This window comes from Castanea sativa, chromosome 3, assembly GCF_040712315.1.
Source record: "Castanea sativa cultivar Marrone di Chiusa Pesio chromosome 3, ASM4071231v1".
Taxonomy (NCBI): Eukaryota; Viridiplantae; Streptophyta; class Magnoliopsida; order Fagales; family Fagaceae; genus Castanea; species Castanea sativa.
This window is the reverse complement of record NC_134015.1, coordinates 39,623,446-39,635,521: the sequence shown is the minus strand read 5'-3', so window position 1 is coordinate 39,635,521 and position 12,076 is coordinate 39,623,446. Positions and strand designations below refer to the sequence as shown.

At 38.4% G+C, this 12,076-nt stretch overlaps 1 pseudogene; it reads left to right on the top strand.

Moving 5' to 3' along the window:
- The first annotated feature begins 2,320 nt into the window (after positions 1-2,320).
- LOC142628928 (autophagy-related protein 11-like) lies at positions 2,321-10,638 on the top strand (annotated as a pseudogene).
- Positions 10,639-12,076: the final 1,438 nt, after the last annotated feature.

The window sequence follows — 12,076 nt, the reverse complement described above, 5'->3', positions numbered from 1 at the left end:
CGGGTACTGTTCATGGTACTCGAGTGTGCGAAGTTCGAGTATAAGTCTGGATTTCAATTTTGTGTAAAAGCCCATTATACTCAATTTTGTACTCTCTCATCTCTCATTTCTCACTCAGTTGCACGCTCTCACTCTCCAAACTGAAAACCCATTTCATCGCCGGTAAAACTCGGACTCCCAAACCCTTCATCACCGGCGCCGTTGTAGAAACCCCGAACCCCTTTCATCGCCGGCAACGTCGGAGTCCCAAACCCGTTTCTTTACCGGCGCCGGCGTTCAAACCCCAAAGCCATTTCTTCGCCGGCGACCTCGCACTCAAAGGTTAGCAATGTTTCTTTCTTTTTTTTCTTTTTTTTTTTTTTTTTCTGTTTCTCTGTTTATTTGAGATACTTCAACTCATTTGGTTTCTGGGGTCTTTTTAGTTCTTATTATTATTATTGCCGTTTAAAACAATGAAGCAAGTATTTGTGTAAAAATGGCTTCTTGAGCTTTTGTTTTATAGTTTGATGCAATTGAGTGGGGTGCAGTGAGTCCTTGGTCGCTGTGCAGTTTATTTAATCTGAATGTGTGTTACTGAATTCAATGTTTTTGATGGTTGGTATGTTCCTTGATTTAGAGTTAGAGTTGAACCCAATTCCCCACCACCGTGCTAAAATGCCAGGACTTCACTGCATGGATGGCATTATGCCAATGTAGATATATTGTCAAAAATAAATTGGGTATTTATATGTTGGTGTTTTAAAAAAATTTGATTTTTTTGGACCCAAGTTTCAATACAAATATTTGATGAATTTGTAAATTGGGGTGTCTTTTTCATTCATTATTTGCAGCAATTGCAACTGATTATGGTGATGCCAATGAACCTCCAAATGCATGAAGGGATTTTGGTGATTATCCTGTGGATGATTTGGGTGCTAAAAATGACATAGATGAGAATGTAGTATGATGATCAACCCCCCTATGAGGAAAACATTCAATGTTACAATGACCTTGGTTTAGATGATTTAGTATGCTTGTGGCTTTATTTGAAACATTGTTATTTGCTTTGTGTTGTTTATGTGAGACATAATGTATGTCTGTGGAGTTAGAACTTTGTATTTGTAAGTTGTAACTTTGAACTTTGAAATTTATTCATGTATTTTTAATTTGGTAGTTAGTGAGACTTGCCTTTTATTAGTAATTTTTGTCAAAATTTACTTTTTTCCAATGTTTCCTTGACATATGTTATGAAAATTATAATTTTCAGTGGAAAATGTTTAAAAAATTGGGCTTCCTATAATTTTATGGGAAGGAAAATACCTGCAGAATTCTTCTCTCTTCCAACCATTGCTTGACAGGCATTAATTTTTCATTTTCATCTTTCCACTCATTAGCCACCACAGTTGCAACTCTGTTTGCTGAAACTGACACTCTTGCTAGTTCCCTTTCCAGTGTCCTCTTTTCCTCCTGAGAAGTTGGACAAAACCATGGTTAGAAATTTGAACAAAATCCAAAAAATCGAAATCATCAGAAGACTTAGTAAATAAATTTTCAGTGGAACACTTGAAATCACCACATATCTATGAAACATACATGCAATTCTTCTATCTGCTGTCGGTAGTCACGTATAGCATTAGCAGCAGCCCCACTTGCTAGAATAGCCTCCTCAAGTTCTTGAATGGTTTGGCTCAGCTTTTCAACCTCTAAAACCTTTTGGCGATTGGTTTTCTCAAGAATTTTGTTCTCCTCCTGCATGTGTTATGTATAAACTGGGTTAATTACTCAAACTTCATTATCTTGATTAGAATAAAAACATCTGATGCAAAATCATGCCTGGCAAGCTATCTGTCTCTTCAATTCGTAGTTTTGATTTTGAACCTCCTCTACTATTAAAGCCCTTTCTAGAGCACTTCTCAAAATTCTCTCTGCTTCAAGCAGGGCAGATTCATGCTTTGAGGTGGTTATATACTCCATAAACTAAATAAATTGGAAATAAGCTTTGAAAACGAGCCCTTAGAATAGGATAAAATAGTGAAAAAAAAAAAAAAAAACTAAGAGAGATACAAAGAGAATAGCAAGAATTTATTAGTAATGGCATAGTTCAACTTTAAAAACTCATGGGGAAAAGAAGAAACTTGTACATGTAGTACAGGCAGCATCACACAAACCACAACACTTTAGCCACCCTCAACAATAACATTTCCCCTCTTAAAGGCCATAAAAAAATTATTGATATAAGAACAAGTAAAAAAATTAGTGAGATGCTATCATTTTGATTTAGCTTATGGGTATTTGATGAATATGCTGATGGGCCACTAATCACCTTTAATTTATGCCAGGTATGGACCCACATCGAGCAAGACCCTCTATAGGGACTGTCTTGACGAAGCAACCTATGCATCGTTCAAGTTTGCTTTGGGATGCTCCTTTGGCAAGCGAGGTATGCACTTGTGTCATTATAATCAATATATGTAGTAGAAAGATTTTGGGCATTATGTTTGAAGTGTAATTATTACGTGGTTAGTGAATGTTATTATTAATACTAAGCTGCTTTGTTTGCAGGAAGTGCCAGGTGTTCTGACTTGTCGTCACCGAGATAAAGGTCTATTTGATGGTGGGTTAGATCCACGGATTGCCACTTACATCACAGATGCGGGGTTAGATGGGTTACTTCGAGTCCCACATATGGACCTTGACCATGCACTGATCACGGCCTTAGTGGAGAGATGGCGGCCAGAGACGCACTCATTCCACTTGCCACACGGTGAGATGACCATCACGCTACAAGACATAGAGGTCATCCTGGGGGTACCTGTACATGGCTTGCCGGTGGTAGGATTTACCCATATGGACAACTGGCATGACGTTTGCATAGATTTGCTAGGCTTCCTTCCACCGGACAGACCAGTTGGTACAAAAAAGAACACTGCAGTGTTGGAAGGGCCGAGGATAAAAGCCAAATGGCTCTTCCTGCTGACGCCACTGAGGTGCGTGTGCAACAGTATGCTCGGTATTACATACTCCAAATGTTGGGTAGTATACTGTTTATGGACAAATCTGGCAAACGGCTCTTAATCATGTATCTACAATTTTTCAATCCAATCAGCAATGGAAAGAATTATAGTTGGGGTAGTGCAACACTAAGTTGGCTATATAGACACCTCTGTAAGGCATTAGAGAAGACAGCCAAGCAAATTGGTGGTGCACTGCTATTAGTGCAGTTGTGGGCGTGGGCGAGGTTTCCACAAATATGTCCTGTGATGAGGCATCCACACTGTGCACCGCCCCTGTGTCCACTTGTCGTCCAGGTATGTAGGATCTTCAACTTAGTTATCATTTTACATTTCCGCATTAATTTCTTTCGCATGGGAATTATGTAAGTAATTAATATGAAGGTTATGTCTGTGTTGTTTGATAGATGGAAAGGGGCTAAGATAACAACTGACCATCCAATGCATGTCCTACGCGCCTATCGTGTGTCGCTTGCTTCGCTCCGGCCAAATCAAGTATTGTGCCTTACAAGTGGGAACCAACCACTTTATGGTTGTTTGTATGGTTGTTTGTAAGATATCGTTACATATATATTATTAATATGGTTGTTTGCATTTGTTGGATCATTGTAGATTGTCTGGGAGCCATATAGAGATTATTTGGGTTCTCTGCCCGCATATTGTACGGCAGGCCAACACATATGGAGGTCCATCGTGCCGCTCATACATTTTTGGGTGATTGAAGGCCATCACCCCGAACGTGTTCTTCGACAGTTTGGGATGAAGTAAGGCGTACCGGACAATGTCGATACTTCAATTGAACTTCACAAGATAACGCTCCAAGGCAAGCAGGAAAAAAATTGGGTTCAAGAACATGCCACTCATATTGCTAGATGGGCTGCGCATGCCACAATTGCCGAAGCACCGCCCTTTCATGGGGTAATGAGCTACAATGATGAGTATATGGTGTGGTATCGTTCCATCACTGTTCGGCATATTACAAAAGAGACCTCATACTGGGACACTTTGGTAAGTTTACAAAGATTGTTCTATTATAAATGTACCTTGCTTTGCATAGTTTAGTTCCAAATCCTAACACTACTCTTCTATACTTGTGACAGGTTGAATCACAGTTGAGGATTATGGCGAAGTTCGAACCAGGGTCTGAGATCTACACAGACTGTATGAATGCCTTGCAATCTGTTGAAGAAATCAGTCGATTGACATTGGACGATGTACGCACTGTGGGCAACGCAAGTGAACCGGCTGTAAGGCGTGGTCGGCAAGCACGTGGACGTCGAGGGCATGGAGGCCGTCAATCTAGTCAGTGCCATGCATCTAGTCGGTATCCCACAACTGCGAGCCGTCACACATCGGGTGGCCGTCACACACCCGTGCATGACCACACGATGGAGGAGGCAAGTCAGACATCAGATGAGATGATGCAGGACACTCATTATGACATGGGCTCCATGGCACATGATGATGCGGGTCCATCCCATACGTTTGCCCAGACATGTCGGTCCCCATCCATGGTTCGCGATGATACCTGCCCACCCACATCCTCTCCCCTACCGACTACCGGCACTATCCCCGGAGATGTATGTGGTAGAGATGAGATGAGATTCATGGCCGCCCCTGGGCTACCCACCCCTGGTTCCATCCAGACAGAGATACCCACCCCCCCACCTGAGGCTTCACATAGTGAGGATCAGCCACGAAGGCTGCAACGGACACGGACACATCCTCCTGACTGTGGGACTGGACATGGTACTCTCCCCTCTTATACTGATTACATATGCATCTCTTTATGGTTAAATGATTTGAATATGAGTATTTGCTTGTGTTCTTTTCAAGCAAGGTGAGACCAGTTAAGGAACCAGTGAGGAGAAGAAAACGGGGATGATTTTCGATGGTCAATTGCATTGGTGGAACCAAAGGGTGAGACCAGTCAAAGGTCTTAGAATCCAACCTTAAATGTCAAGATTTCAGCTGTTTTAATTTGTGTTTTGCTTTGGGTCATAAGTTTTTTGGTGCAATGATTTGGTTGATGCGTAATTATGGTAAGATTTAGCTGGTCGTATTAGAGGTGTTATGCTGTTTTGCTGTTGCTTTGTATGAATGTGGTTTTGTTTGGTTTTTGTAACTATTGGGGGTTGGTTTATATGTCAAATAATTGTATTACATGAACGGCGTTTTTCCCAATTTGTTTCTGTTTAATTTGGATGTTCTATTGTTATGCTAGTCTTAGGTTAAATTTTTACTCAGCATATCTCAAATGGAGAGCATTTTCTGGACATATGGTTGAAGATGTTTATGTTCAATTTAATTTAGAAGTGCATACTTGCCAAATGTGTGCTAGTTAACTTTTTTCCATATGTACACATTCTTCAACAGACGTACATGATGCCTTGTTCATCAGGTATACATGGAGTGGTTCAGTTTACAATATGATATACCATCTGGGCTAGTAACGTACCTGGCTTGTATGGTGTATGTGTGCATGCATTCTCCCGTGTGCTTTTTCTTGTTTAGAGATCTTTGGTCCATGTCATGATGTTAAACTTTTTGAAGCCATGACCTAGATTATATGTATATACACACAAGGAAACTGGATAGCATGGCAGTTTTTTTTTTTTCAAATAAAATTTGGTTTGCTTAAAATAAGTGGGGGGAGAGAGATTTGAACCTAGGTTCTCCTCATAGCATAGCAAGGGATTGTGATACAGATAAGTGAACTACCTTTATGGTGTTTTGGACCTCATTTGCTTGGCTCTACTGCCTATAATGCTAAATGCCTAAACCCCAAAATTGAAAGCGGCCATGGAGTCAAAATCTTGGTTTAAGCAAGTTAAAGTACACAAGACTTTGGATGTTACTTGACCAATGGGCTTTAGCACAAAAGGAGCTTTTTCCTCCCTTAATAATGGGATTGAGGGTAGTTCATGGGTTCAAGACCCATTGGGTGTGTGTGTAACTTTAAAAAATGTCATATCCAATACACAAGGATCCCACTTCTGTGTGGTTTGGAAATAGTGGTTGGTAGACAGCCTAATCACTAATGTGTGTGTAACTTACCAATATAAGTAAAAAAGACTCTGGATGTCACTTGTGTCTTATGTATTAACCATTGTATTTACTGTTTGTATTCCGTGGTTTGTATGATCATGATACCTGGTTCTTTTTTAATCATGTTATTTCTAAAAGCCTATGAATACTTACATGTGTCTATCCATGCAGCAATGATGTCAATACAGTGAAGAAACTAGTGGATGAGTGTCTGTCCAGCCAATTATCTTCATCCCTCCGTCCTCATGATGTAGTTTCAGCCTTGGGTCCTATGTATGATGTCCATGACAGGAATCACCTGCCTAAGATGCAGGCTTGTGATCATGAAATTTCTAAGCTATTGGACTTCTGTAGGGATAAGAAGAATGAAATGAATCTCTTTCTACATAATTACATGCAACAGATAACAATTGTCACTGTTGTCGTCAAAGTTACAGTTTCCTGTTTTTAGAGAGGCACTGGTGCGTCAGGATGATCAGTTTATGGAGTTGAAGTTACTCCGTGGGCTTGGCCCTGCATTTCGAGCCTGCCTTGCAGAAGTTGTGAGAAGAAAGGCTTCTATGAAGCTTTACATGGGCATGGCCGGACAATTGGCTGAAAAGCTTGCTACAAAGAGGGAGGTTGAGGTTCGGAGACGAGAGGAGTTTCGAAGATTTATAGTTCTTACATACCTGTGGATGTTTTAGGATCCCTTGGATTATTTGAAACCCCCAATCAATGTGATGTCAATATAGCTCCTTTTGATACTAGTTTACTTGATATTGACATTTCGTACCTAGATCGATATGCTCCCGAGCATTTGGCCGATCGCCTTTGAAGGGTGAGAAGCATGGAAGCTTTAAAGGTTCATTATCTTTGTCTAATGACAGTTCCCATTCAGCCGAGCCTCGAGGAGATTTCGTGGACACCCTTGAGAAATATGACTCCGAGGAGCTTCTTGAAGGCCGTGAGTTGGTTGAGGTTGCCGGGACTAGCAAAATGGAAGTTGAGAATGCAAAACCGAAGGCCGACCTTGCTTCGCAATTGCCTTTAATTGTTTGCATTGGGCTGAAGTTGAATACGAATCTCCGGACGATGACAACCGGATCACTTATTGAAAAATGCTCAAGAAAAGACATCTGAAGCCTTGCATCTGAAAGATGAATATGTGAAACATCTGCAATCTATGCTTAGAATGAAGCAGACACAGTGTGTGTCTTATGAGAAGCGCATTCAAGAATTGGAGCAGAGATTGTCTGATCAATATTTGCAAGGGCAGAAGATTTCAAATAATAACGAAACAAATGATTTTGCACTTTTGGCTGAGAGGGCTGATGATTGCAAGCGAGAAGTCTTAGGTAGTGAAGCCCACATACCTTGCATATCTACTACTGACCCCATGGATGAGATTTCTTGTATCTCAAGTTCTTTGAATTTTGGATATTTGGGGTTATTAACTGGGCAACATGGCAAAGCTCGAGAAGGAGTGGATGAGAATATGATGGATTCCTTTGGAATGCAAAATTCTCAGCTTGATTCCTCAATGGTGGAGCCAAATCGTGAAGAACTTCTTGTCAGTGATAAAGATGGGAAAGATAAGATGATAGGACAGTTGGGCATGTCCCTTACAAACAGTTCCACTGCTGAGAGCATGGCTGGGCCTCTGATTGCTTTACCCTCTGATACACAGGCTGAGCTGGGGTTAAATTCCAAAGTCAATAGTGATCTTTTGTTGGAATTACAAAGTGCACTTGCAGACAAGTCAAGCCAATTGACTGAAACTGAAACCAAGCTTAAAGCTACCTTCGATGAGTTTTCCTTGCTTAGGAGGGAGTTGGAAACGAGTCGGAAGCTCCTTCATGAATCTTAGGTATTAGCTAGCTGAAATTTAACCTTTTTTTTTGTTGTGGTTTCTCAGTGTTTCCATTGTAGGAGATTTTGTAAGTATTAATTGATTCAAATTTCTATGAAGAAATGTTCATTATTTCTTTGTCAAATTTAATCTCTCTCTCTCTCTCTTTCTCTCTCTCTCTCTCTCTCAGACACACACACACACACACACACACAAATTACAACTAGTTCTTAGATGATTTCCTCATTTCTGCCCCACTAATTTTTTACATTCTTGTCTTTCTGAATTTCTACTGAATGTTGTTATGTCCATTAGGCATGCATATATACACACTCAAACTAAAGTATGCGTGAGTGTGCCTCCCAAAGGATAGTTAAATGTCTGTTTTTTGAATATGTTAGCACTTAATGACACTAGGTTATCATGATTACTCTGGAAATTGAGTTTTGTGTATGGTTAGATTCTAATGATACTGCAAGCATTTGGTGTTGACACTGAAATTCTGGGGCATAACATGATGTATACTTGTGAACTTCTATGACTAGGTTAGGGTCATTAGGCTTAGTTGCAATGGGGAAGTAAAAATGTAGCATAGCCTGTTAAGTATTAATTGTTCTTTAACACACCTTGTCACGTAAAGAGTGATGTTAGATTCCAATTAAATTTGGATATGCTAAGAGGGTTAAGGGGCTACATTGTCAATTGTAGAGATATTCAACATGTTTAATATCAGGAAATTGTGAAAGGGGTAAGGTAGGATAGTTTATGATTGACAGTCCGTTCAGCTGGGATTTAGTTGTTCTATGGCTTTTTTCTGAAGTGGGAACAATGTACAATTGAAACAATAACAAAAGTTTCAGATCCCTGAGTTGGATTCCTGTGGCTGAAACTTTACCCTCTTTTTTAGTCCTTGCCCTCTGAATTGGTAATTATAGGCTCCTATAGTCTTATGGTGACTTTAGTCAAGTCCTTTGGATAAACTAAAGATTGTAACTAATCTTTATTACAGGCAAATGAAATTTTTTGCATTAAAATAATAAATTTTAAAAGTTTTTTGTTGGTTTAAAGGAAGCATTTTTCGAAAACATTAGCTGGAAAAATAGAAGAGTTGTTTATTGTGCTTGCTTTCTAGCTCTCAGAATTTCAGAAATATCCTTGGGCAACTGATTTGAATTGAACTAAAATGATTTGGAACCCCAGGGATAAGGGAGAACAATGAAACTAGATAACCTACTTAGAGTTTCTAATTAATGCCATTTGCTGCGTCACATATGGTAAAACAAGTAAATGGAAAAAAAGAACGGAAAAGAAAAGGAAACAGCATTTAACTGGTGTATCTGTAACTACTGAATTATAAATCAAAGTTGTCTATTGAAGGAACAGCTCATTTGGAAAACTTAATTTACTACACAATCTTCATTAGGGGATGCATGCTAAACCAATTTTCCCTTCCTTGAAGCTAGCCAGCTAAGCAATCCTCTCGACAATTTTTTATTAAGAAACTAATAATACACTATAAGAGAAAGCAAAAAAATCCTCTGGCCTTAGTGGCTGTTACTTATTAACTTTGTGTGAATCAGAGTAAGAGCATTCCATTTTTTTAACCATAAAACTACTGAGCAGACACTTGCAGCTTCCTTAGATTAATCCTCTTTGCTTTCTTTGCTATTCTAACAACCTACTTTATTGTTAATTCAGCATCACAGCATCTACACAAAATGTGTGAGATGTAATTGTTATTTGACATTTAGATGCAAGAGAAAATCTGTAGTACTTTTTTATATATATTAATGCATATATGAAATTTTGGTTGGGAACCATACGCCTTTGTCTGGTTGCGATATTGGTGTCTCCTGTAAATCATCTTCATGCAACTGTAATTTTCTTGTCTATTAGAGAAACATGCTTTTAATAATTTTAATTTTTTATCCCACCGACTCGTTTTTTCTTATTACATATTTTCCCCCGCATGACAGATGAATTGTGCTCACTTGGAAAACCGCTTGCATGAGGCAAGAGAGGAAGCCCAGACCCATCTTTGTGCAGCTGATCGGAGGGCCTCGGAGTATAGTGCACCGCGCGCATCCGCTTTGAAAATGCGTGGCCTTTTTGAAAGACTTCGGAGCTGTATTAATCCACCTGGTGGAGTGGCCGCTTTTGCAGATTCGTTGCAGACCTTAGCACAATCTTTGGCTAAGTAAGACTCCTGCCAGAAGACTAATATTAGTGTTTGTGAAAAAGCTTCCATTGATCCCCCTCCCCATTTTTCTCTATTCCTCCTACAAAGGAGGGATTCTCAAATCGTCCAAAGTGTTGTGGATGCCTCACTAAAATTTATTATGCATGAATACTTCAATTATCATGCTGACACTAAAATCAGTTAATTAATTTGCAAGTAAAAAGGGGGTGATAAGTGCCTCTTCTAAAGCAATCGGTACATCAATTTTGTAGATTTTAATTTTCTGATGAGTTTATGTTTTCTTGTCAAATATCCCCTCCTCTCTCCTCCAAAAAAAAGGGCAAGAAGAGAGGTGGGGAGTGTTTGCACTGACATCCTTGTAGGGATGTTTTGATTTTCTTGTTTGTTAAATTGAAATTCATATTTTTTAATAGATTAATTTTTCACTGTATATGTCTCTTATTGATCTTCATATTCTGTTTGTTAACTAGCAGTTGTTTTATGATCTGAATTTCATACAACTATACAAGTCACTTTCTTGATCTTCATATTATTACTTATCTTGATCTCTGAACAGGTGCAGTTGTTTGCTTTGTTAGATTAATTGCACTCAGATTTCAAGGCTTATAGTGAGATATCTTCTCAACTAGGGGAAATCATGATAGCACTTAAAGCTCTTAACCGTGGCCCTGTTGACACTGATAAGCTTTATGCAGTGGTGATGGCAACAGAAGCTTTTGATGAGCAGATGCTTGCAACTACTTGTGATCATTTGGTTTATGATGAATTGGCAGGAAGATTCTTTAGGGCTAAAAATGCTAAACTGTGAAAATTACTGACTTTTGAGAACTTTTTCACCAAAAATGGTGGTCACCAAACTTTGTTAAGCATTATGAAACAATGTTAATGGTAGTATTATGGTTATATATTAGGGAACAATGTGTCTTTTGAATAAACTTGAATGGTAGTAGTGTTTTGGATGGTTATGTGTTAAACCAGGATGGGAATCGTATAATGGTTGTGTTATGGAAGAATGTTAAGTGTTTGGATGATTATGAATTATCACTTAGATGGTGGTGGTATTATTGTTATGTAAATGTATTGCAAATGCTTTCATTTTACCTCAGTGTGTCGAACTATATGTTTTAGAGGTAGAAGTGCAGTCAATCTATATGCCTTGTAAAAAATTACTTTTTGGGATAAATTTATTTGTTATGTATCAATATTTTTAGGCATTTTTGAAGATGTTAAAATATTTTACTACAAAACAACAGAATCGTAGTTTCCTATTACAATCATTTAACCCTCGCATAAAATTCATGTTCAACCTATCCAGTGAATTTAGCACTTTTCCAAGCAATATGGTACCTTGCATGGAATGTACGGTTGTGGTGATTGCTTGGATAAGAACACAAGTTGAAATCTTAGTTAAAAGAGCCATGTCTAATAGGGAAACAAAGATATATTTTCCAAGGTTTGGTCTTGTGTTAAAAGTTAAAACCAATTACATTACTGAATTCATTGCGCAAAGTCACATTTAGACTTCCTTTTATTCACCTTTTTTAGCATACATTTCACAATAGGTATCCAACACCTCTTTAATGCTTTGATAGTTCCAGAGCTAATTCCATGTATTTTGTGGTCGACAATTTTAAATAGTACTTAAAAATCAATTAAATAAAATCTTTTTAATTTATAATATAATATTTTCATTTAGAATCTAGAATTCTTGTCTTATTGACTTTTGAGATGCAAAATTACTGACTTTTTTTTTTTTTTTTTTTTGTATTCAAGTCCCTGGCATTTGCTTTTCAATTAATATATGACTATTTCAATTTATTCTTTCTTGTGATATAGTTGATCTTAAATAGACTTTTATCAAACTTATTTTTGTACCATAACAACTAAGTAATATGTTGTAAATAGTACTCGAGTTCTTTAAGCTGGAGTACCAGTCTGATTGATTACAATATCATACCCGAGGAATACTCGAGTTTACTGGTCTCGGGTACCTCAGAACACATCAAT